The sequence below is a fragment of the Protopterus annectens genome, chromosome 4.part0, assembly GCF_019279795.1.
Source record: "Protopterus annectens isolate FY-2018-M chromosome 4.part0, PAN1.0, whole genome shotgun sequence".
Lineage (NCBI taxonomy): Eukaryota > Metazoa > Chordata > Ceratodontiformes > Protopteridae > Protopterus > Protopterus annectens.
In genome coordinates, this window is record NC_056733.1 from 703,440,886 (window position 1) to 703,464,017 (window position 23,132).

The following is a 23,132-nucleotide window of genomic DNA, read 5'->3' on the forward strand; positions in this document are numbered from 1 at the left end:
AAAGGAGTAACAAAATTGAATGCAATTTCCTATCCACTTTGAAATTGTCTGTTTGGAAATTGCTTTTCCTTGTACCCCAGCAGCATATGCTACAAGGAGTTGGTCAGTTTTTCTGTTACTTTTAGTTCTGTCCAAGTAGTAGCGTAGTTGTCTATGTATATCCAGAGTGTGTAGAAATTTTCCCCTCTGTTTTATGGATTTGGGAAGAATGTAGGCAAGTGGATAGCTTGGTTCAGGGATACCCTAGATACCACCTTTGGCATAAAAGTAGGATTGGTTCTTAGTGAAACTCTGTCCTGATGGAAGATAAGAAATGGCTGTACTGCCATTAGAGCTTGTAACTCAGATACTCTTCTTGCTGAAGTTATGGCCAGAAGGAATGCAGTTTTCCAAGACAGAAACTGTAGATCCGCAGATGCTGCTGGTTCAAAGGGAGGAAGTGTTAGTTTCTCCAGCACAAAGTTGAGATCCCAAGTAGGTAAAGGGGGTTTTCTTGGAGGATTGATGTTTTTGATCCCTCTCAGAAATTGCCTGAGGAGAGGGTGCGAGAAGATAGGTGGATCCACATTGTATTCTGCTGAAATTGCTGAAGCATGAATCTTAATGGAAGAATAGGACAGGCCACTGTGGAACAATTCTGCTAAATAGTCCAGAATATGTGTCATGTTCGCCACTGCCACATCTAAGCCTTTTGTTGTGTTCCAAATGAGAAATCTCTTCCATTTTGCTGAGTATGTCTTCCTTGTGGAAGGCCGGCGAGCTTCCATAATAATGTCCTTTACTCTCTGTGATAAGTTATTTTGAGGAGAATTAATGGAATTTTCCAGGCAGTTAGTTGCAATGTTTTCAAGTTGGGATGCAAGATCTTGAAATTGTTCTGCATCAGAAGAAGAGGCCATAGGGGGAAAGGCCATGGTTTTGCCTGTGACATGCTCCTCAACATGGGTACCAGTGCTGCCTTGGCCAGTCTGGAGCTATCAGAATCACTCTTGGCTGCTCCGCCCTAATCTTCAGTAAAACCTTGGACATTAATGGGAGAGGTGGGAAGGCATATACTTTTAGTGCTTTCCAGCTGAAAGAGAGTGAGTCCACCCTCCAAGCTTTTGGGTGGTATGTCCTTGAGCAGAATGTCTTCAGTTGATGGTTGTGGGGGGAGGCGAACAGATCTATCTCCGGCTTTCCCCATGCTTTTGTTAAGAGTAGAAAGATGTCTTGGTGCAGCATCCACTCGTGTGCATCCATGGTAGTTCTGCTTAAGCTGTCTGCCAGTACATTTTCTTTCCCTGGCACAAACTGAGACTGTAGTTGGATAATGAGTTTCCGGCATAGTTCCCATAGATTCATAGTCAGCCTGCATAGAGGATAGGAATGTGCCCCTCCCTGCTTGTTTATATACCACATGACCGTGGTGTTGTCTGTCCTTATTAACAGGTGGCCTTGATGGAGGAAAGGTTTGAATGCCTCGATTGCGTGCATCACTGCCAGCATCTCCTTTTGGTTTATGTGCATGTGCAGCTGTCCTTGAGACCATAGGCCTTCGATACATTTGCCCTCCATGTGTGCTCCCCATCCTCGGTCTGAAGCGTCCGTGGTGATGGTTTGTTTTGTTTTTGGTTTGTTGAAAGGCAACCCTCTGTTGGTCTGGCAGGCATGAGCCCACCACAGGAATTCCTTTTGAAGGCAAGGAATGATTGGTATCAAAGTTTCCAAACTGTGACTGTGCTGAGACCATACACTCCTTTGGTACCATTGTAATTTTCTCATATGCAGCCTGGCCTGTGGAATCAGAATTATGCAGGATGCCATGTAACCCAGGGCCTGCAGTATTTTCCTTGCAGTTAGCTGAGTTTGTTTTGTCAGATTCATGAAGTAATCTGGAAGTTGTTTTTGTTTTTCTTCTGTAAGAAAGGCCATTTGGGTGGTAGTGTGTAGATCTGCACCCAAAAAGGTTATCCTTTGGGATGGAACAAGTCTTGATTTTTGGATGTTGACTGTGTATCCCAAGGCCTGTAGTAGGTGGATGGCATAGGCCAAGTCCTTTATCCAACTTTTCTTGTTGTCCGCTTGTATAAGGCAGTCGTCCAGATCTGGGTAGATTTGAATCCCCTGAAGTCTGCAGTGTGCAATTACTGATGCCAGGCATTTCGTGAATACTCTGGGCGCAGTAGATAAGCCAAAGGGCAATGCTGAGAATTGATAATGCTCTGATCCTGCAAGAAATCTGAGGTGTCTTCTGCAACTTGGTCGAATAGGGACATGCAGGTATGCCTCCTTGAGATCTAGAGTCACCAGCCAAGACTCCTTGCCTAGCATGGGAAGAAGTTGCTGTAGGGTCAGCATCTTGAATTTTGGCACAATGAGGTAAGTATTCAGTGCGGACAGGTCGAGAATAGGCCTCCATTGATTTTCTTTTCTTGGAACAAGGAATAATCTGGAGTAGAATCCTTGGCCTTGTTCTGAAAGAGGTACCTTTTCTATGGCTTTCATTTGAAGTAAGTTGTTGATCTGCTTTAAAGCCTCTGCCCTCTGATTTGGTGGCAGGTTTGGCATTCCGTTTCTTCTTGGCAAAGTGTGGAAGTGGAACCTGTATCCTTTGTCTATTATTTGCAGTGTCCATGTGTCCTTTGTAATGTAATGCCAGTTTTTTGAGAATAAAGAAAGCTTTCCGCCTAAGGGTGCTTCCAATTGAGCCCTGGTAGGCGGGATCAAAGTAAAGTCATTGTGTCTGTCCTGGTGTAGTGGATGTTGTTGCTGTTGCTGCACTACCTCTCTGGTTGGTAGGCTGCCACTGACGGCCTCTGTAGGAGCCCCTAGATTGCCCTCTACCTCTGGGGCGCCTGTTCCTGCCTCTCTGGGCTCTGTCCGAGTCTGGAAAGGACCAATTCTTAGTAGGCCAGTTTCTACTGAATCTCGGTGGTTGTACTTGCAAAAAATCCTTAACTGTTTGCACAGATTTTGCCTTTTCTTCAAACTTCTTTAAGACCTCCTGAGCCGAGGAGCCAAATAATTTTTGTTTTTCCATTGGAGCATCCAGGAGTTTAGCTTTAACATGGTCTGGCAAAGATTGTTCCTTCAGCCAGGCATGCCTACGAATAAAGTACAGTTTTGTACCTACCATAAATGTAGATGTTCGAAGATCCACATTGCTGCAGTCCTTACTTATGGGTAGTCCGCTGTCCTCGGTCGGCCCGAATACCAAAGTATTAGGCTGACGTCGGTCATGGGCGCCTAGATCTGACATCAGAGCGTCAGGGTATAAAGGCGCATGACCGACGTCATATCCTCAGTCTTTTCTTGCCCCAGATGTCAGAAGGCCAAACAAGAAAGGCCACAGCCAAAAACAGAATACCTCCCAAAAACAAGCCCAACAACAACCATCACCTAAAGCATAGCACCATGTCAAACTACAGTGGGGAAGGAGGGAGGGTAAATTGGACTGCAGCAATGTGGATCTTCGAACATCTACATTTATGGTAGGTACAAAACTGTACTATGTTCTTCATCTCACATTGCTGCAGTCCTTACTTATGGGTAGAATCCCAAAGCAGCGAGAAAGGGAGGTTGGTAAAAATCATAGAGCATTAGGGGCTGCTAAAATGCCCTGTAAAATTGCAGTGGCAAATCTAGCCCTAGACTTAGAATAAAGAGGAAGGTGGTAATGTTTAGAAAAAGTATGCACTGAACTCCAAGTAGCTGCCTCCAAAATGTCTTTTGTAGCTACCCCCCTTAGAAAGGCCGTAGAAGTAGCAGTAGCCCTAGTGGAATGAGGCCTGATTCCAGCAGGAATCTCCTTACCATGATGGGAATAACAGAAAGAAATACAAAACCCAGTCCATTTAGAAATAGTTTGTTTTGAAACAGGTTTACCCTGTGAACCCAAAGCAAAAGAAACAAACAACTGCTGAGACGGTCTGAACTCCTTGGTTCTGCTCAAATAAAGCAACTGTCTGTGAATATCCAAAGTATGCAAAATTTTCTCCCCTTTATTTTGGGGGTTTGCATAAAAAGTAGGCAAATGAATAGTTTGGTTTAAGGCCACACTAGAAACCACTTTAGGCATAAAGGAAGGATTAGTACGCAAAGATACCCTATCCTTATGAAAAATCAGGAAAGGCTCCACTGCCATGAGGGCCTGTAATTCAGAAACCCTTCTTGCAGAGGTAATGGCCAACAAAAAAGCAGTTTTCCATGACAAATACTTTAACTCGGCAGTAGCTGCAGGCTCAAAAGGTTGTAGAGTAAGTTTTTCCAACACAAAATTGAAATCCCAAGCAGGAGTAGGAGCTCTAAGTGGGGGTCTTATATTCTTTGCCCCTCTAAGAAATTGCTTAAACAAAGGATGAGAGAATAAAGGAGGGTCACAATCATAGTGAGCAGAAATGGCTGCAGCATGGACCTTTATCGAGGAGAAAGACAAACCCTTGTCCAATAACTCAGTAAGATATTGAAGAGCAACACTTAAATCAGGTTTGGAGACATCAAAGTCCTTTCCTTTGCTCCAAATAAAAAATCTCCTCCATTTATCAGAGTAAACTTTCCTGGTACTAGGCCTCCTGGCCTCCAAAATAACATTCAAAACTTGTTGTGGAAGCTGAGACCCTCCAGAGTCTAAAACAGAATATGCCAGGCTGTTAGATGCAGAGACTGAATCTTTACATTGAGGAAGTGATTGCCCTCTTGTGACAAAAGGTGTGGAATCAAAGGCAGAGGCCATGGAGGTTCTCGTACTAAACTCCTCAGTAGTGGGTACCAGTGTTGTCGAGGCCAATCCGGTGCTATCAAAATCATGGTTGGCTTGTCTTGTCTGGCCTTCAAAAGTACCTTGGGAAGAAGAGGCAGAGGTGGAAAGGCATATACATGCAGATTGTTCCAACTGAATGATAGAGCGTCCACCTTCCAAGCTGTGTGATGAAACATTTTTGTGCAAAACTTTGGCAACTGGTAATTTAGTTGGGAAGCGAACAGATCTATGTCTGGAGTTCCCCATAACACTGTCAACTTTTGAAATACATGAGGATCCAATTTCCACTCGTGAGGATCCACTATTTGTCTGCTCAACACATCTGCTAAGGAGTTCTGTGCTCCTGGTAGAAACCTTGCCTGAAGATTGAGGTGTAGATTGAGAGCAGTTTCCCAAAAAATCATCGCTTGCCTGCAAAGAGGGTAAGAATGGGTTCCCCCTTGCTTGTTGATGTACCACATGACAGTAGTGTTGTCTGTTTGAATCAACACCTGCCCTGGGTGAAGTAAATCTTTGAAAGCCATCAATGCAAACTGGACTGCTAACATTTCCTTCAAGTTGATATGCAAATGTTGGAGTTTGACAGGCCACGTGTCTTGCACCTATTTTCCATTGAGGTGTGCTCCCCAAGCCTTGTCCGAGGCATCTGTCATTAGAATCTGACTCGCCTCTGGCCGGGTCACAGAGTCCCTTGTTTAGGTGACATTCCTGAGCCCACCACAAAAACTCCTTCTGAATGCAAGGTATTATCTGAATGACAGTGTCTAGATCTTGGCAGTGCTGTGTCCATACATTTTTGAGATACCATTGAAGCTTCCTCATATGCAATTTGGCATTGGGAAGCACCAGAATACAAGATTCCATGAACCCCAAGGCTTGAAGGACTGTCCTTGCAGTCAGCCTGGACCGTAGAGACATTTGATGGAAATAAAGAGAAAGGCTTCTTTGTTTGTCCGGGGTCAAAAAAGCCATCTGGGAAGCTGTATTCAGTCTCACACCCAGAAAGCACATGTCCTGAGAGGGTACTAGACTGGACTTTGTTTCGTTCACAGAATACCCTAGGCATCTTAACACTGCCACCACATACTGTAGATGATGAAGAAGTTCGTCCTTTTCTTGTGCAATAATCAGGCAATCGTCCAAATAAGGATAAATCTGTATTCCTCTTAGTCTGAAAAAGGCTATCACTGGAGCCAGAACCTTTGTGAACACTCTGGGCGCAGTAGATAAGCCAAAGGGCAATGCAGAGAACTGATAATGTAAATTTCCAGCCCAAAAACGCAGTTACCTCCTGCAACTGGGCCTGATAGGAACATGAAGGTAAGCCTCTTTGAGATCCAGAGTAACCATCCAGTGATCTTTTCCCAACAGAGGTAAAAGTTGTTGTAAAGTCAGCATCTTGAACTTTGGAATGTCCAGGTAAGTGTTGAGGATAAATAAATCCAAAATTGGTCTCCACGTGTTCCCTTTCTTTGGAACTAGAAACAGGCGAGAATAAAATCCTAGGCCCACTTCTGACAGAGGAACTGGCTGTATAGCTCCTATTTGAAGAAGTAAAGAAATTTGTTTGTGAGCCTCTATCCTTTGCCGAGGAGGGACGTCTGGCATGCCCTTGAAAGGAGGCATGGTATGGAAATAGAACTTGTAACCTCGGTTTATAATGTCCAATACCCATTTGTCCTGGGTGACTAAATGCCAATTTTGCTTGAAAGAGCCAACTTTCCTCCCAAAGGAGCTGCCAGGCAAGAAGAATCTGGCAGCTGAAAATGCAGGTCATTGGGCCTGTTTACGAAAGGACTGGCCCCTGCCCTCACCAGCAGATTGAGCAGGCGAACTCCATTGTCTCGGCCTGAAGGTACTCTGAGCTCTGCCCCTACCACGCCTAGATCTACCCCTAGACTGAGAATCAGAAGAAGGTCGTCCACCCCTTAAGTAGGCCAATTTCTACTAAACTTTGGAGGTTGTACCTGCAAAAAATCTTTAACAGTCTGCATAGACTTAGCCTTGTCTTCCATTTTCTTTAAGACCGACTCCACAGGAGGACCAAACAAAACTTCAGACTGTAAAGGGGCATCCAGAATTCTAGACTTAACATGCTCAGACAAATTCTGATCCTTAAGCCAGGCGTGCCTCGAATAACTGAACCAGTGGCAGCCACCCTAGAAGAAGCCTGTAAAGCATCAAAACCACATTGCAAAGAGTGCTTTCCCACCTGTTCAGAAACATGCACTAAATCCTGCAATTCTTTACACTCTATGCCCTCTGCCAAAGCATCCACTTTAGATCTTAGCTGAGAAAGGAGGAAATTCTGATACTTCAACATATGAAACTGGCAGTTCAAAGCTCTCATTGCTAAAGTAGAAGAGGTATACACCTTCTTACCCCATCTATCCAAAGCTCTAGCTTCCTTATCCAGAGGAACGGATTCTTAACAACAGAGGCTCTAACACCCTTAGGCCCCTGACTAATAGTTTCTGGGTCCGCCCTAGGACTCTTATAAAGATATTTATGAGCCTCAGGCACCCTGTAATACCTGTCCGGTTTAACTGGAGCAGGAGGCACAGAATCTGGATTAAGGGAAGCTTCGAGAAAACATCTGAAACAACATCCAAAACCGGAGGTATAGCTAAGGGTCTATACTGTGGTAAAACAAGAACTCCTAAGTCTCTTCCGTGAATCAGAGTAATCCTGTCCTTCCCACTTAAAATGCTCCCTCATGGAATGCAGAGTTTCTGAAAATGAAAAATCCTCTGGAGGAGAAGCAGAAGGAGTGGAATCCTCTGCATCAGAATCAGAATAAGGAGGAAATCTTGAATGTCTTCAGCAGAAGACTCTGAATCATCTGAGGCCTGCTCCAAACTTTCCAACTCTGGCTCCATCCTGGGCCTCTTATCAGGAGGGGGCATAGAACCTCTAATTAAAGTAATCAAATCCTCTGCCATTTTAAGCATGTGCTTTTTAGGCACAGACCCTGAAGAACCAGAACTGACACCAGAGGAAGGCAAAACAGACCTGCCCTTAGAAGGAGCCTTAGAAACAGTAACAGAAGGCCTAACCACCTTAGGCATAGAAGGGAGAATAGTAACCTGAGAGGCCCCTTCAGCCTGACCTGCCTCCTGAGAGGCCACATCATGTAAAATCAAAGTTTCCCCCTGGGACTCAACAGAAACTTCAGCCGGATCCACCTGTTCAGCTGTAGCTTATAAAGATCCGGCGTCCGTAACGGACGAATCATCCTGCCTAGGCTTTAAAGATTTGTCTTTGCGCTTCTTAGTAGAAGCAGGCGTCGGAACATCCGGCGGCATATTATAATTACACCTCTTGCCAAAGACTAACCTAGCGCAATCTAACCTCCGTTTTATAGTGCGCTTATTAAACCTAGCACAAAACCGACACCCAACTACGTCGTGCTCCGGTCCCAAACAAGGAATACAAAGCGAGTGGTAATCCCTATGCGGTATCTGTTTCCCACAAGAAATACAATTATTCACTTTTTCTGACATCCGGTAAGTAACTGAGGCAAGAAAAAACAAAAATATTCCCAAACGGGGTACTTAGCCCAACTTGGTATCGGTCTGAAACTCCGAAAACGAAAAATTTCAGAACGCCGAACAGCACTTGCAACACTGCTTCTGCATCGGACCACGCGGCAAAAAAGACTGAGGATATGACGTCGGTCATGCGCCTTTATACCCTGACGCTCTTGATGTCAGATCTAGGCGCCCATGACCGACGTCAGCCTAATACTTTGGTATTCGGGCCGACCGAGGACAGCGGACTACCCATAAGTAAGGACTGCAGCAATGTGAGATGAAGAACATCTGCCCCAGTCATAGCTGACCTAAATAAAGACTCCAGTGCATCATAACCACACTTTAAAAAATTATTACTAACCTGCTGTGAGTTATGTACCAGATCCTGAAGGGATTTACGGTCAAGGGGTTCAGAAGAAGAAAGCTTCTTATTCAGTTCATCTAACAAATACTCTTGGTACTGTATCATATGAAATTGACAATTTAAAGCCCTCACGGAAAGAGTTGCAGAAGTATATACCTTCTTTCCCCATCTTTCTAAAGCTCTAGACTCCCTGTCAGAAGGTAGAGGATTTTTGGTAGTGGCAGCTGCAACCCCTTTAGGGCCCTGAGAAATAGTATTTGGGTCTGCGGAATGGGCCTTATACAGGTGAAAATGAGAAGCCGGGACCCTGTAGTATCTATCAGGTTTGGCAGGTGCCGGGGGGAAGAGTATCAGGGGCTGTACTAACATCATTGTACACATCATCAATAACATTTAAAACAGGAGGTATAGCCAAGGGCCTATGTTGAGGTAAATGCAAAAAGGTCCTTAATCTTTTTCTTGAATCAGAGAATTCCTGACCCTGCCATTGGAAATGCTCTCTCATGGAGTGTAGAGTCTCACCAAAAGAAAACTCTTCAGGAGGGGAGGCCGAAGGGATAGATTCTTCAGCATCAGAATCCTCATAGGGTGAATAAGCCTCCTCCTGGGGGTCTGACAACTCAGATCCATCCGTGGACTCATCTGAAGAGTATTGGTCAGAGGGCTCAGTCCTGGGCCTTTTGTCTGTAGGTGGGTGAGAGCCCCTGTCCGGGTGAGGCTGAGAACCCCTAATTAAAGAAATTAGATCCTCTGCAAGGCTGAGGATCTGAGAACTAGAAGAAGGCCTCTGGGAGGTAGACTTGGGAGGCAAAGCTTTAGAAAGTTTAGCAGCTTTAGCCCTGGAAAAAGCCTTAATGGACATGGAAGCAGGGGGTCTAGCTGCCCCACGTGCAAGAGTAGATTTGTCCAACGGTATGGTGTCTGACATTCCATGGACACTGGTTTCGGTAGGTAGCTCAGTTGCCGACTCAGCCGGGGCCTCCAGGGCTGCGGTGATCGGTTGAGTGGATTCGGTTAACGGAAGATCCGAGGACTCGGTTTCGGCCGAAACCGAGACACTCGCGGTAGGCCTAACCGTGGTTTCAGCCGAAACCGCGGGCCGCGAGTGTCGGTCCTTGTCCTTCCGTTTTTTCACCAAATGTGAAGTCGGAGTCTCCGACGACATTTTATATGCAAAATTAGCCCCAAAGAATTCCTCTGCAAACTCCGACCGACGTCTAAGAGTTCGTCGTTTGAAGGAAGCACAGGCTGAACAGGCCGAAACGTCTTGGTCTGGACCTAAGCAAGGGAGGCAGTAAGAGTGGAAATCCTTATGAGGTATTTGTTTCCCACAAGTTAAACAATTATTTACTTTATGTGACATCGGCTGAGGCAAGAAAGAGTCCCCAACAGGGTACTTAGCTTTTTCGAAGTCTTCGGTAGCTGAATCACAGGATCTGACCGACCGACACTTGCGAACTGCTTCTGCTTCGGGCACCGCACGGCAAGAAAGACGGAGGAAAATGGCGTCGGCCGATGCTTATATACCCCAGACGCTCTGACGTCGGGGAAAGTGCGACATCAGCCGAGGCCAGACCCAGACTTTGGAATCCGGCCGACCGAAGGGCTGCCTGAGGCAGGACAACCCATATGTTATGACTGCAGATGCATCCTTGAAGGACATCTGAGCAGTCCCTGGAGGAACAACAGTCCAAGGAGAGGAGGAGGAATATGTACAGCCAGAAAGAAATAAATGAAGAAGAGAAAAAGGGGGGAAAAGGGTGGGAGCAAATATTGCAACAGTGAAGAGAAAGACATCTACCGTTATGGTAAGATTTTACACTATGCCCTTCCGTGTCAGCATTCTTACTAAAAGGGAATGTACAAAAGCTCAAGAGGAAACTTGGGAGGGGGTAGACCCAGCAGAGCCCTCAAGAAACCCATGCAGGATAGCTCTGGCATGCTCTGGAAATAACATCCAATTTGTAATGCTTAGCCAAAGGAATGGACAGAGGTCCAAGAAGCAGCTTCAAGGATGGAACTGGTATTCAATCCTTTGAAAAAAGTACAAGAGGAAGCCCCGGCCCTGGTAGAATAAGCCTTTAGAGAGCCAGAAAGATAATTCCCATGAAAGGACTAACAAAGAAATGGCCTAAGAGATTTATGAAGAAAGGGTTTGCTTAGAAACAGCCAAACCAAGAGGTCTAGGATAAAAAGAAACAAAAAAGTTGTTCAGATTTGCAAATGGTCTTAGTCTTATCCAAATAATATCTGAGCTGTCTATGCAAATGCAAGGTATGAAGCATCTTCTCACTGGCAGACTATAGAGAAGGAAAAAAGTAAGCAAATTAATAGACTGATTAAGAGATAATTCATTAACCACCCTGGGCATAAAAGAAGGATTAGTACAGACAGACACACTTGTCCTTACGAAAACCTAAAAAAGAGGAACAGCCATAAGGGCATGAAGCTCAGACACCCTCCTAGATACAATAAGAGCCACGTACAATCCATGTACAATGCTGCAAGAAAGTTGAAGCTGAAGTCTCAAAAGGAGCCTCAGTCAATTTTTCCAGAACAAAATTAAGGTCCCAAGAGGAGGGATAAGCTTCCTGGGAGGCTTAACATGAAGGACGACTTTAAGAAATTGTTTTGACCTCAAAACTAGAGGTCAAAAGAAGAGAATCAAACACAGACAAGCAGAAATTGCTGAAAGATAAGCTTTAACTGAATAAGCCAACCCAGCATGGTACAATTCACAAAAATAAGAGAACCAAAGAAACCTCCACAGAAAATGGATCCTGGTTATGAGCAAGGCAAAAGACCAAAAATCTCTTCCATTTGGACAAATTTCCTGGTAGTGGGTTTCCTGGCCTCCTGCAGGACCTGAAGCACATCTTCAGACTTGAGGTACGTAAAAGGGTCAATCACCCACAGTGTCAGTAGAACAGTGGACAAGTGAGGATGGATGAGAGACCCCTTGTCTTGTGTGAGTAGGTCCACCCTATGAGGTAACCTGTGGTGATTGCCCTCAGCTAGATGCAGGAGGTGTGGAACCAATGCTGTCTGGGCCCAAAGGGAGTCACCAAGATTTTGGGGGGAGCCCTGTTTTATCTTTTGCAGGAACCTCAGTATGAGAGGAGGGGAGAGAAGGCATAGAGAAACACCCTCTTCCAAAAAAAAAAGGACAGAGTGTCCACCTTCCCTGATAAAGGACTTGGGAGTGTGGTACAAAAGAGTAGAAGTTATCTGTTCAGAGGGAAGGCAAAACAATGTACCGGAGGAGTACCCCACTGGTGGACAATGTCCAAACACATCTCTGTGAAGCATCCACTCATGAAGCTGCATTATGGACCTTCTCAGAGTCTTCCACAAAGTTTAGTTCTAAAGGAATATAGCCTGAAGAGTCACTTGTTACTGGACAGCTAGATCCCAAACCTAAGAGCTAGTCTGCAGAAAAGGCAAGACCTTGTCCCTCCTTGCTTGTTGATGTACCACATCACTATCATATTGTCTGTAAAGACTTTGAGAGGCCCTGGAAGAAAGACTATGGAAGGCCTGAACACCAAGGAGAGCTCTCATCTCATTGAAGCTGAAATGGTCCTCCCTCTGACGAATGGGCCAAGACCCTGAACCTTCAGATGGCTGAAAGAAGCTTCCCACCCTGTGTCTGAGGCATCTGAGAGAAGTTCCTGAGAGGGGAATGGTGGCTGAAAAGGAAGTCTAGTTGAGCGATAGCTGAGGAATCCACCACTGAAACTCTTGAGATATGACAGAAGAGGAACTAGAAAGTCTAAAGGGTGACAAAGTTGAAGCCAGACTGACTTTAGGAACCACTGCAACTTCCTTGTATTGAGTCTGGCTACAGCAAGTACAGGAGTGGTGGAAACCATGCAGCTCTGAGCCCTTAAAAACTCCCTGACCATAACAGAGACCTGAGGGAAAAGGTACTGAAAAAAAATCCAATTAGAGCCAGAGCCTTGAGTGGCAGCAGGGAAGCCAGCAAAGGAATGGTCTGGAGCCTGTACCCAAGAAAAACAAGAGCCTGAGAAGGAGCTACTATGGATTTCTGAAAATTTATCTTAAACCCCATGCTTTGAAAGAGGCAAATAGCATAGTGAAGGTGCTGAATCAATGTCTCTGAAGAGGAAGTCTGAATTAGCAGGTCACTCAAGGAAAGATACGACTCCCCCTTAGCCTGCAAAAGGCAATCACATGAGTGAGGCATCTGCTGATGACCCCTAGAGCAGTAGAAAGGCCAAAACAGAGAACTGAAAATTGAAGAGGAGACAGAGAAACACAAATGTTTCCTAAAAAGGGGATGAATAGGGATGTGAAGATAGGCATCCTTAAGAACTAGAGACGAGGAAAGCCTAAAGAAGAGGAGGAAACAGGCTGAAGGGACAGCATTCAAAAAGAATATCTTCAGAAATGTATTGAGCTGAGATGAAAAGTCCAGAATGGGCCTCCAAGTGCCTTCTTTCCAGGGAACCAAAGGCATTCAAGGAAAAAACTCCTTCCTCTTTTCAGGAGCAGAAACTACTGGATGGTGCCTAGAGACAAAATGCCCTGAAGTACCTTTTTTATAAAGGGCAGCTGTTCCTGAAGAGGGTGAGGGATGCCTAGTAAGGGATTTCCACACCACAAAGTATCCCTGATGAATGACGGACGAGTAGATTTAGCAGGAGGGGCCCCATCTAAAACGTTTTTTTTTACCTCTGGGAGGAAGATGAGGCAGTCTATGGACAAATGCAGGCTTAGAAAGATAATTCCGCTGAAATCTAGGAACAGGGCAAACAACATATGTTTCAATCCTTCAAGGCCTTGCCCTTTTCTTGCAAGGACTTAAAAAGCTCGGCAGCTGCAGAACCAAAGATATTTTTGGGTTTATATTATAACATTGAAGCAGCTAAAGTTCGAACGACATTTTTGGTGCACTTGCATCGATTATGCCATTTGTCGAGGTGATAATTTTGAGATTGCAGTACAGTGAAGATGGGCAATTTTTCCCTTTCCTCACTATAGTGTGATCTTGAAGTGGTATACATAAGTAGCGGGGTGGGGTGGGGGGCACAGCCCCCCACAAGAGCAGAATTTGAAAAATGGCAATTCCGTTCGATCTTTCGCCGCTTCGATGTTATGACATAGACCCAATATTTTTATTATCAAGAATGGCATCCATTAAAGTAGCTTTAATATCATCAGGTAAAGGTTGGAAGGAAGCAAAGAATAATGCCTCAACACAGAACGAAAGACAGCAGCCCTAGAAGAAGCATCAGCTTCATCATAACTATCTTTAATAAGAGTATCGAGTCACTTGAGAACAGCAGCCCAACACAGAGATGGATGAAACTTTCCCCTCAGAATCAGTAAGGTCAGAAATAACTCTTCTTTCTCAGGCCTGTCAGGTTAAAGCATATGTGGTCACATGGGTCGGATAAGTAACGTCCCAAAAGGCCAGGATAGTTGCAGTATACACCTTTTTGCCCCAGCGTTCTATGGTCCTAATGTCTTTGTCGGAAGGAAGCAATTTAGTTAAAGACAATACAATAGGTCAGAAGGTTTGTCTGAAGAGACAACATAACAGAGGGGTCAGTAGAAGGGCATTTGTAAAGAAATTTACAATAATCTGGCACATTATAAAACCTATTAGACTTTTTAGGGGCTGAAGGCTGGGAATCAGCAGCCTGAGCAGCTGCTGAAAAAGTGCCTAATAATGCAGCCAGGACCAGAGAGACAGCAGATGGCTTAGGGGACTCAATCTGGACATCAGAAACTTGGGCACAGTTCCATTTAAAGAATTCCATCACACATGAGATAGTATCCCTAAAAGAAAGTTCCTTAAATGGAGAATGTTGACTAATGGAGTCCTCCTCCTCAGAACAATAGTCCAGTGGAAAAGGAATCTGAGAGGAGTAAACCAAGGACTCTTCCCCAGAGTCCAATTCCTCATCAGAAGAGTCCTGCTCACTAGGCCTCTTAACAGAAGTAGATGATCGGGGGGGCAGAAACTCCTTGCGGGGTCTCCAAGGCCATGCGAATATTAAACAACCACTGTGTAAAATCCTGCCAGTCATGCTGGGGAGCAGGGGAAAATATTTTTTTTCTGCTTCTTTTTCAAAGGGACTTCAGCCTTAAAGACCTCAGGAGGTTCAGACCCTTCCAGATACTCCATCAAAGTAGTGGGAATCTCTCCCAAGCAAGAATCTGCAGAACACCCCTCAGTCTCTTGGACATGATCAGCCTAGGTTACCCCTCAACATCAGCCACAGATGTCTGCAGAGCCTCCAAGGACATGCAAGAAGCTGGATCCATGCCAGTCTCTGAAATGGCTGCAGCAGAGGAATCAGACAGAACAACTGGGTGATTCTCCAGGCTTTCAACAACCTTGAGAGAGATGCCCAGGGAAGGTGGTACAGCAGCCATATCTGACCTGACTTTTTTGGTCTTCTTCACAGCAGGACCTCTGAACCTCAGGGTGAGACGATTCTGCCAAGGCACCCTGTGCCAACAACATAAGTTGGTTTTCTAGGTAGACAAACAACTACAAAGGGTCTTGGGGACAAATGCTTGACAAATGGATCATGAAGTATTATCGTGAGAAGCAGCTTTTCAGGCAAAACAATAAAGCCCTGAGCAGGGCAAGCTTAGAAAATTGTGAAAAAAAAACCCAGATGGCTCAGCACACTTCAGTTCACTTTATTCCACAGAAACACAGCACATTAACGCTCCACCATACGTTTTTGTTTTAAAAATCACTTCCTCACATGTGGGCTGTTCAAACTACTAGTGCTTTTATACCATTCACTTAATTACACTGATTAGGTTAATGAATTAATTGAAAGGTTAATTTAGTTTAAAACCAAAGTCCCCGACTTGGAAAACAATTCCATTCTGCAAGACGAAATGAACCCCTACAGATATACTTTAGAAGATTTTAGTATATACAATTTCAAAACAATTATGGATGTTAAAACTTTTACTATGAAAATTAACTTCCAGGTTATATTTGATCAGAATAAAAATTATGAACCAGGAGATATGGTAAAAAGAAGTACATACAATCCCCCACTGCACCCCCATATAAAAAAATCTAGAGAATATACTCGAGAATGAAATAAGAAGTATGGGAAAGTACACTATACAAGGAACTTAAGCCAGGCTGAAAGCAGCGTCCTTGATGAATTAAGAGGGGATTCAGGCTTAAGAATTATGAAACCGGACAAAGGTGGGGGAATAGTATTGATGAACAGCTTTGACTGTGAGGGTAAAATGAATGAACTCTAAGGAGAACCTAACAAATACTCCACAGTTTCAAAAAAATAAATATTAGTTACAGAAGGATAGATATGGCCTTAGAAAGTTTATTTTTAGATGGATTGTTAGATAGGAAGACATATGAATATTTAAAAGTGGACAAACCTAAAATTCCTACTATTTTTGGAATCTCCAAAATACATAAGAATGGAATGGATCCCCCTTTGAGGCCAATAGTTTCAGCTGAGGGTTCCAAAACTTTACCGCTAGCCAAATTTGTGTTAAGCTTAAGAAACTGTGGCTTAAGAGAACCAACATTTTGAGAGATTCTTGGGATCTTCTAAGGACACTGAATCATGATCTATACAATGAGAATTTATGTTTCCTAACAATTGACATTGTAGATTTGTTCTCAAGCATCCCCCACAGTGATGGACTAAGATACCTAGAAGAATTAATTTTTGAGGATGAGACTTTAACCCACGATGAGTGTACTGTGGTGATGGAGCTTATAGATTTGGTTCTAAAGTTCAACTGCATTTACTTCAAAGGTGAATTTTTTCACCAGAAGAAAGGAGTAGCGATGGGTGCCGCTTGTGCACCCACCTATGCTAATTTGGTCTTAGCCAAATGGGAAGAGAAGATGGTAACCGAATCAATATACAGTAACAACTGGTCACTTTATGGAAGATTCCTGGACAACATATCTATCCTATGGGAAGAGCCAAAAGAAGAGATAGAAAAATTTATTGAACATATTAACAACAGTACTAATTTTCTTGAATTTACCTACAGAATAAATTATGAGAAGTTAGTACTTGGATATAGAAATATACAAGGAAAATTCACGTTTTAATTCCAGAGTGTATACAAAGAGTACTTATTCTAACTCTTATTTGCACTTTGAAAGTGCTCACCCTTTGTCCTCCAAGAAAAATATAGTTAAAGGACAATATATTAGGGCCTGCAGAATGACGTCCAGAGACGAAGACTTTGAAATGGAAAAAAGGTTACTAAGGAAAATTTTTAGGACGAGGAAATACCCAGATGATATGATAGACAAAATTGAGACAGAAGTGACAGAAAGGAGACCAAATGACTTTAAGCCAATATTAGGATTACCAATATTTGATACGGTAGGCCCAGTAAAAAAGGCAAATGACAATTTTGGCAGTGCTTTGACAGTGCTTGTGCAAAAATGGTAAGACAGACTATAGATACAGAATGGGATCAATTTATAGCATTTACTGACTTATAGAAACTAAAGAATGAAAAGCCAAGAGTACTTTATAATAATTCAAGTAACTTAAAACTTTTATTGGAAAATGGTACAAACCAAGAAGTTCAGAGATGGAGAAAATGGAAGGTAACGTTTAAATGTGGACATTGTCAACAGTGTGCATACATAAGCAATGCAGAAAGTGTGTATTTGGAAAGCAGGATCACCCTGGAAGGCAAGGATTTTAATAATTGTGACTCCTTTGGGCTTGTATATTTAGCAAAATGTCAAACCTGTGAAGCATTCTATATAGGAAAGACAGAACACAAGCTCAGGAGAAGGGTATACGAACATATGTATGACCTAGAAACAAACAGACTAATGCATTGTACAAACACAAACAAAGCTGTGAAAATGCATACTATACATTTTTTTTGATAGAAAGGGTGGAAAAGTGTGGCAGAGGGGGTTTATGGGAGGAATGTTTGGAGTACAGAGAATTATGGTGGCAGATAAGTTTGAAAGCCAATAAGCCACCGGGTGTCAATGAACATATCTCCACAGCCCCATTATTAAAACTGAGAGCAGCAAAACTGCAATATGCATTTGCACTTTATGTCAATTTTATCATGTTTTTACCCATGTTTTCCAACAGTTACAATAGGTCTTTAAGCTTTTTTGTATTTATATTTTTATTAAAATGTTGGGTTTGTAATATGTTATGAACACAAGTGTTACATTCATTTATCAAAGGTATTGAACTTATTTTTCCCTTTTACTTTCCTGTTTTTAACATTCTTTTAACTGAGAGAGGCTACACAATTTGCCTTTGGTTAACAATGCAATTTTTATAATACCTGTAATTTCATGATTCATCCACTAGATGGACGATCAAGTTCATTTAAAGCAAATATTTACGTTGGTAATTTTAACCATTGAGTCCTACTAAATGTGTTTCTAATAGTATTTTAACTTTATAACTTATTCTTTGTAGTCAAGTGTTTTAAGGATTTTTATTTAAAACATTTTTATTTCTACATATTTATTCATCAAACATTGTAACATTAAATGTGTTTAATTGTGGCAACACAGAGATGCAACAAGAAAAGTTTTTGGTTTTAAACTAAATTAACCTTTCAATTAATTCAGTAACCTAATCAATGTAATTAAGTGAATGGTATAAAAGCACTAGTAGTTTGAACAGCCCACATCTGAGGAAGTGATTTTTAAAACGAAAACGTATGGAAGAGCGTTGATGTGCTGTGTTTCTGTGGAATAAAGTGAACTGTAGTGTGCTGAGCCATCTGTGGGTTTTTTTCACAATTTTCTAAGCTTGCCCTGCTCAGGGCTTTACTGTTTTGCCTGAAAAGCTGCTTCATTTTGTGGATTACAAGTTTTATTTGGAAGCTGCTGTGAATTTTGTTTTGTATTATTGTGAGAAGCACCAAAGCAAAACACTGCTTGTGATGGTCCTTATGGGGAATCTGTCTCCTACACTGACATTTTTCCTTTCCGGATGACATGTAAACTCACAACCAAAAGATAAAAAACAAGATAAGAAAACTCCAACAGGGCACATATCTGAAAATGGCTTGGTAACCAGCACAAACGAAGGAGCGTTCAGACCAACAAACGAAGATGGTATTTGGACTCGCATCAAAGAAGTTCTGAGGTATGCATGTCCGTACGACACCTTTATACCCTACGCCATGAGTGGAGCGCATTCGTATGACATATGATGTCCTTAAAATCCTACAGCTTTATTCTAATAGCCAGATGTTGTTCTGCAACATTGCTACAAAAGGACATTTGCCAGCAGCAAGCTATAATCAGGCTAAATTGAACCCAAAGCTAAACTTTTTTTTCTGTCAACTAAGGTGGCCATCACCCCTGAAGTAGAGTTATCTGAAGTCTTGGACTACTTGTCTTACAAACATTCAGTCTGAAATCCCCCTTAGGATTTCAATTTTGTTTAGGGAAAAAGATCCTTCTTCACGCAGTCTCTGAAATTTCTAACTTGAAAAATCAACTTTACTGTTAAATTACTTCGGCCAAGAGAGTTCACAAGCCTAATCTTTATTCCAAAGACAAAGTGTACTGTTATACTCAAAGCTAGTAAAACAGCAATCAGAAGATTTAGATGGTAACATGTTACTGCTAAATCTAAACACCCTTATGACAGAGTGGGTTTTGCACTGTATACACTAGAGTTTACCAGACCTGCACCTGTATCTTCAGGGAGTAAAACATGAGGAATAAGTTTAATTGCTCAGAATGTTGTATCCTAACCACAGCTAACACAGCAAAAAGAAATCAGTCCTCTTTTTTTTTAAACTCTGTAAAAAGTCTAGTGAAGAGTTTAAGCAGATCTTTATTCAATGATGGATGAGTAGTCTTGTTGTTGTGTCTTTCGGTTTTTCCCGGTTAGGGGTCGCCACAGCAGAACTCCGGTTCACTAATGATTGGCACTAGATTTTTACGTGCCGAGTTACCGGCCCTGATGCACAACCTTCAACGAAGGTATGCCCATTCACTCATATCTCCACACAGAAGATGCTCTAGCTGAGAATCGAACGGGACAACGTCTTGCTGTGAGGCGACAACGCTACTGCAGCACCACCACCGCAGCTATGGATGAGTAGTCTTGTGCCATTCTAAACTGATAACCGAGTAGCTTAAACAGCATCACTCCTTGGGGAGATACCAGGTCTGCCTACGAAGAGATGGTCTGGTTGGTGGAAAAATTAAGCTCCCATTTGTACAGCCAATGGGAAGGGGCTGTAGCTGGTGTCTCCACATTTGAAATCAGACAAGAACACACATCTATCATTGAATAAAGATGAGTTTAAACCCTTAACTGAACTGTCCCCCCCACCCCACCCCCCAGGAAGGAGGGCTTTATTTTTGTTACATTTTGCTAAGTTAGCTGTGGCCAGAATCAAAACATTCTAAACATTCTTGTAACTAATCTAACTTTGTCCTACGTATGGTGAACTGCAAAGTAGGGACACCAGATCAGTGCTTCATGGATTTCACTGTCTTATCTTCAGGACTACGGACATCAAAAGACCAGATCAGCTTTTCCTCCCTTGCTTCTAACAAACTAGACATACCAGTTTGGAAGCAAACCAGCTGCACTGTGTTTATTTATTTATTTATTTCCAGTTTGATTACCGGGGAAGTCCACTGGGCCCATGGGACCCGTTTTCAGTGGAGGCCCAGGGAGACAAGCTCCAAATACAGTATACAGTGCAGATATAGTAATACAGAAATGTAAAGATACATTATCCAGAATAAATTGCAACAAAGGTACATACAGTGTTGCACAATAGTCAGACAAACATCTTTGTAGATGACCTTAAGGGTTATACAGGTTAATTTATGAGAGCACTCATTACATAGTATGTGGGGAAAACACTTTACATAAACACCTTTAAAGTAGAAATATAAAACATTTGCAAGCACACATTTAAAGTATGAAACTATTTACAATATTTACATAGTTGTGATGAGGGTTAGGTAGCTCTAGGAACTGAAGAGAGCTTGGATACAGTCTTAGAAAAACAAGCTATGGGAGATTTAGAGAGCTTAGGAAAACCTGGGAGAGAAGAAACAAAAACATTTTTGGGCAAGTAGTTGGGATAATTTAGATAGGGTGAAGGCAGGTAGATTTCCATTTAGTGGACAGGTGTTTGAAAAGCTGGATTTTGAAGTTTTCTGAGTTTGGTATAGTTCTTAGAGTGGAGGGGACAGAATTCCATGTTTTACCTAGTGAAGAGAATTCCATTTTTTACCTAGTGAGAAAGAGAGGAGGAGATGGCCAGCAGGACGTTTGGGCTTATGGATAGCTATCAAGTTTTGATGTTCAGATCTGAGAGTTCTATTAGGGGTATAAGGGGGAAGGATATTAGCTAGAGCTGGATATTTAGAAGGGTGAAATATGAGTCTATGAGCAGTGGTGAGAGTTGGAGGTAGTGTAGGTAGTTTGGGAGTTCTAGCCAATTCAGGGATTGCAGGTTGCGGCAATGATGGGTGGAATGTTTGGATTTGGTGGCAAATTTAGAGATTTTATTATAACAGTTTTCTAGTTTGGAGGTGATAGAGGAGGACAGGCTGATAAGGAGAGGAGCTCCGTATAGTAAGGAGGGGAGAAGATAGGTAGTGGCCAGAGTGTGCCTAGTAGAGTGTGAGAGAAAGTGATTATTCCTGTATAGCATACCAAGTTTTTGGTGGGTTCTCTTAATATTTTGCAGAATGTGGATGTCGAACTTAAGGTATTCATCTATAGTAATGCCGAGTAGTTTTGCGGATGGAACCACTTGAGTTGGTTTGACTCAGGACTCTGAAAGTATCTTTGTTATAGGAATGAGTCTTTGTTGGGGGGGAACAGTAAATTTTTAGATTTATTGGCATTGAGAGAGAGGTGGTTTTGGCGCATCCAGTTTTCGGTGCTTGAAAAAGCAGTTTGAGTTTTAGTGAGCAATTCAGAGAGGTTAGAGGCAGAGCAGACCAAGGTAGAATCATCTGCATATTGAATGATTCTGGCATCACGAATTGCAGAGTGAAAGTTATTAATAAAGATGTTAAAAAGTATTGGCCCTAGGATAGATCCCTGAGGTACACCAGTAGGAGTAGCTAAGAAGGGGAAGGTGGAGTTTTTCCATTTGACTGACTGTGATCTGTCTGATAGGTAGCTGGAGAACCAGGATAAAGTGCTTTGTGAAAGATGAAGATTTGAGAGCTGAGAGAGGAGGTGTTTGTGGGAAACAGTATCGAAATCTTTGGACAAATCTAGCAATACAGTACAGACCAAGTGTCCAGAATCTCGGGCTTGACTCACAGTTTCTAGGAAAGGCAGTAGGGCAGTTATGGTGCTGTGGCCTGAGCGGAAGCCATGGTGGGTAGGTGTAAGAAGATTGTTTTGGGTTAGAAAAGGCATAAGTTGGAGGTGAACGCACTTTTCAAGGATTTTAGAGATTGGTGAGAGTAGTGCAATACTAATAATAAAAACAAAAAAAAAATCACACATAGCATTCCTTTACAGCTTATTCTGTTAAGAGTTACTGTACATGTACTGGACAGTGACATGGCTGTCTAAACAGCCTTGCACCAAGCCTTGCAATCTGGGCTACCATTCTAAAGCAAATTAAGATTTTGTTAAAGTAGTCACTCAAGGTTTGTTGAAGGGAGCCTCTTTGTACTCAACGGTTATGGATGTCGAAAAAGCGCAATAAAGGAAATATAGAACAGCTGTAAGAGGAGTACACCACAATGGCAGGTGAAGGTGTTCACTCTTGGTGTCTCAGTACTAACTTCCTCCTGACGTTCTTCATTATGTTATCCTAGTGCAGAGCTCTATACTAGTATTTAATTTATTTATTCATACTTGGTTTACTGTGGTAAAGGATTTCCATGGATCTTTTGCAGATTCAGGCAGGAAGTGCCATCTGGTTAACTGACTTGATCAGAGTCACACAGACAGGCACTGGAGGTTTACGGAATCAAACTCTGGACCACAGGAAACAGCTTACAACTCCTTCATCCTCTCTGCCAGCTGCCAGACTGCATATCTGAACACAAGGTAAATACAGTATGAGGTGTGAACTGACTCTTATAAACGAGACCAAAGTAGAGCAGACTAAATAGTGAGCATTTTATCAATCAAGATGCTTCAGCAGCTTCCCTATTTTCTCCTTGAAGCTGACAACTTCTCTGTAGCCTGCCACAGACTGAACGGCAGAAGCAGGAACTCGTATGCAGCTGAACCAGCCATGTTCTACCAGTGTACAATAAGAACATGGTCTAATGTGTGAGAATGTAGACCATCAAAAAGAGACTTATCAGACGGACTTCTGCCAGGTTGGTGGTCAGGGGGGACCATAGCAGGTCAAGCTGCACCACCTCACACCTAGTCAGTGGCCTTTCATACTAATAGGGCAAACAATCCCAGCCATGAACATACAATGGGAAACAAACCCTGAACCCCCAATCTGCATCCACTGGTCCATAACAACACTACCATCACAAACACAACAGAGC

General features: G+C 42.8%; 1 protein-coding gene across 1 annotated transcript in view; it reads right to left on the minus strand.

The window, feature by feature from the left end:
* Window positions 1-23,132, minus strand: part of DDX51 (DEAD-box helicase 51) — a 523,171-nt gene that overhangs the window by 354,285 nt on the left and 145,754 nt on the right. The gene's annotated exons all lie outside the window — the stretch shown is intronic.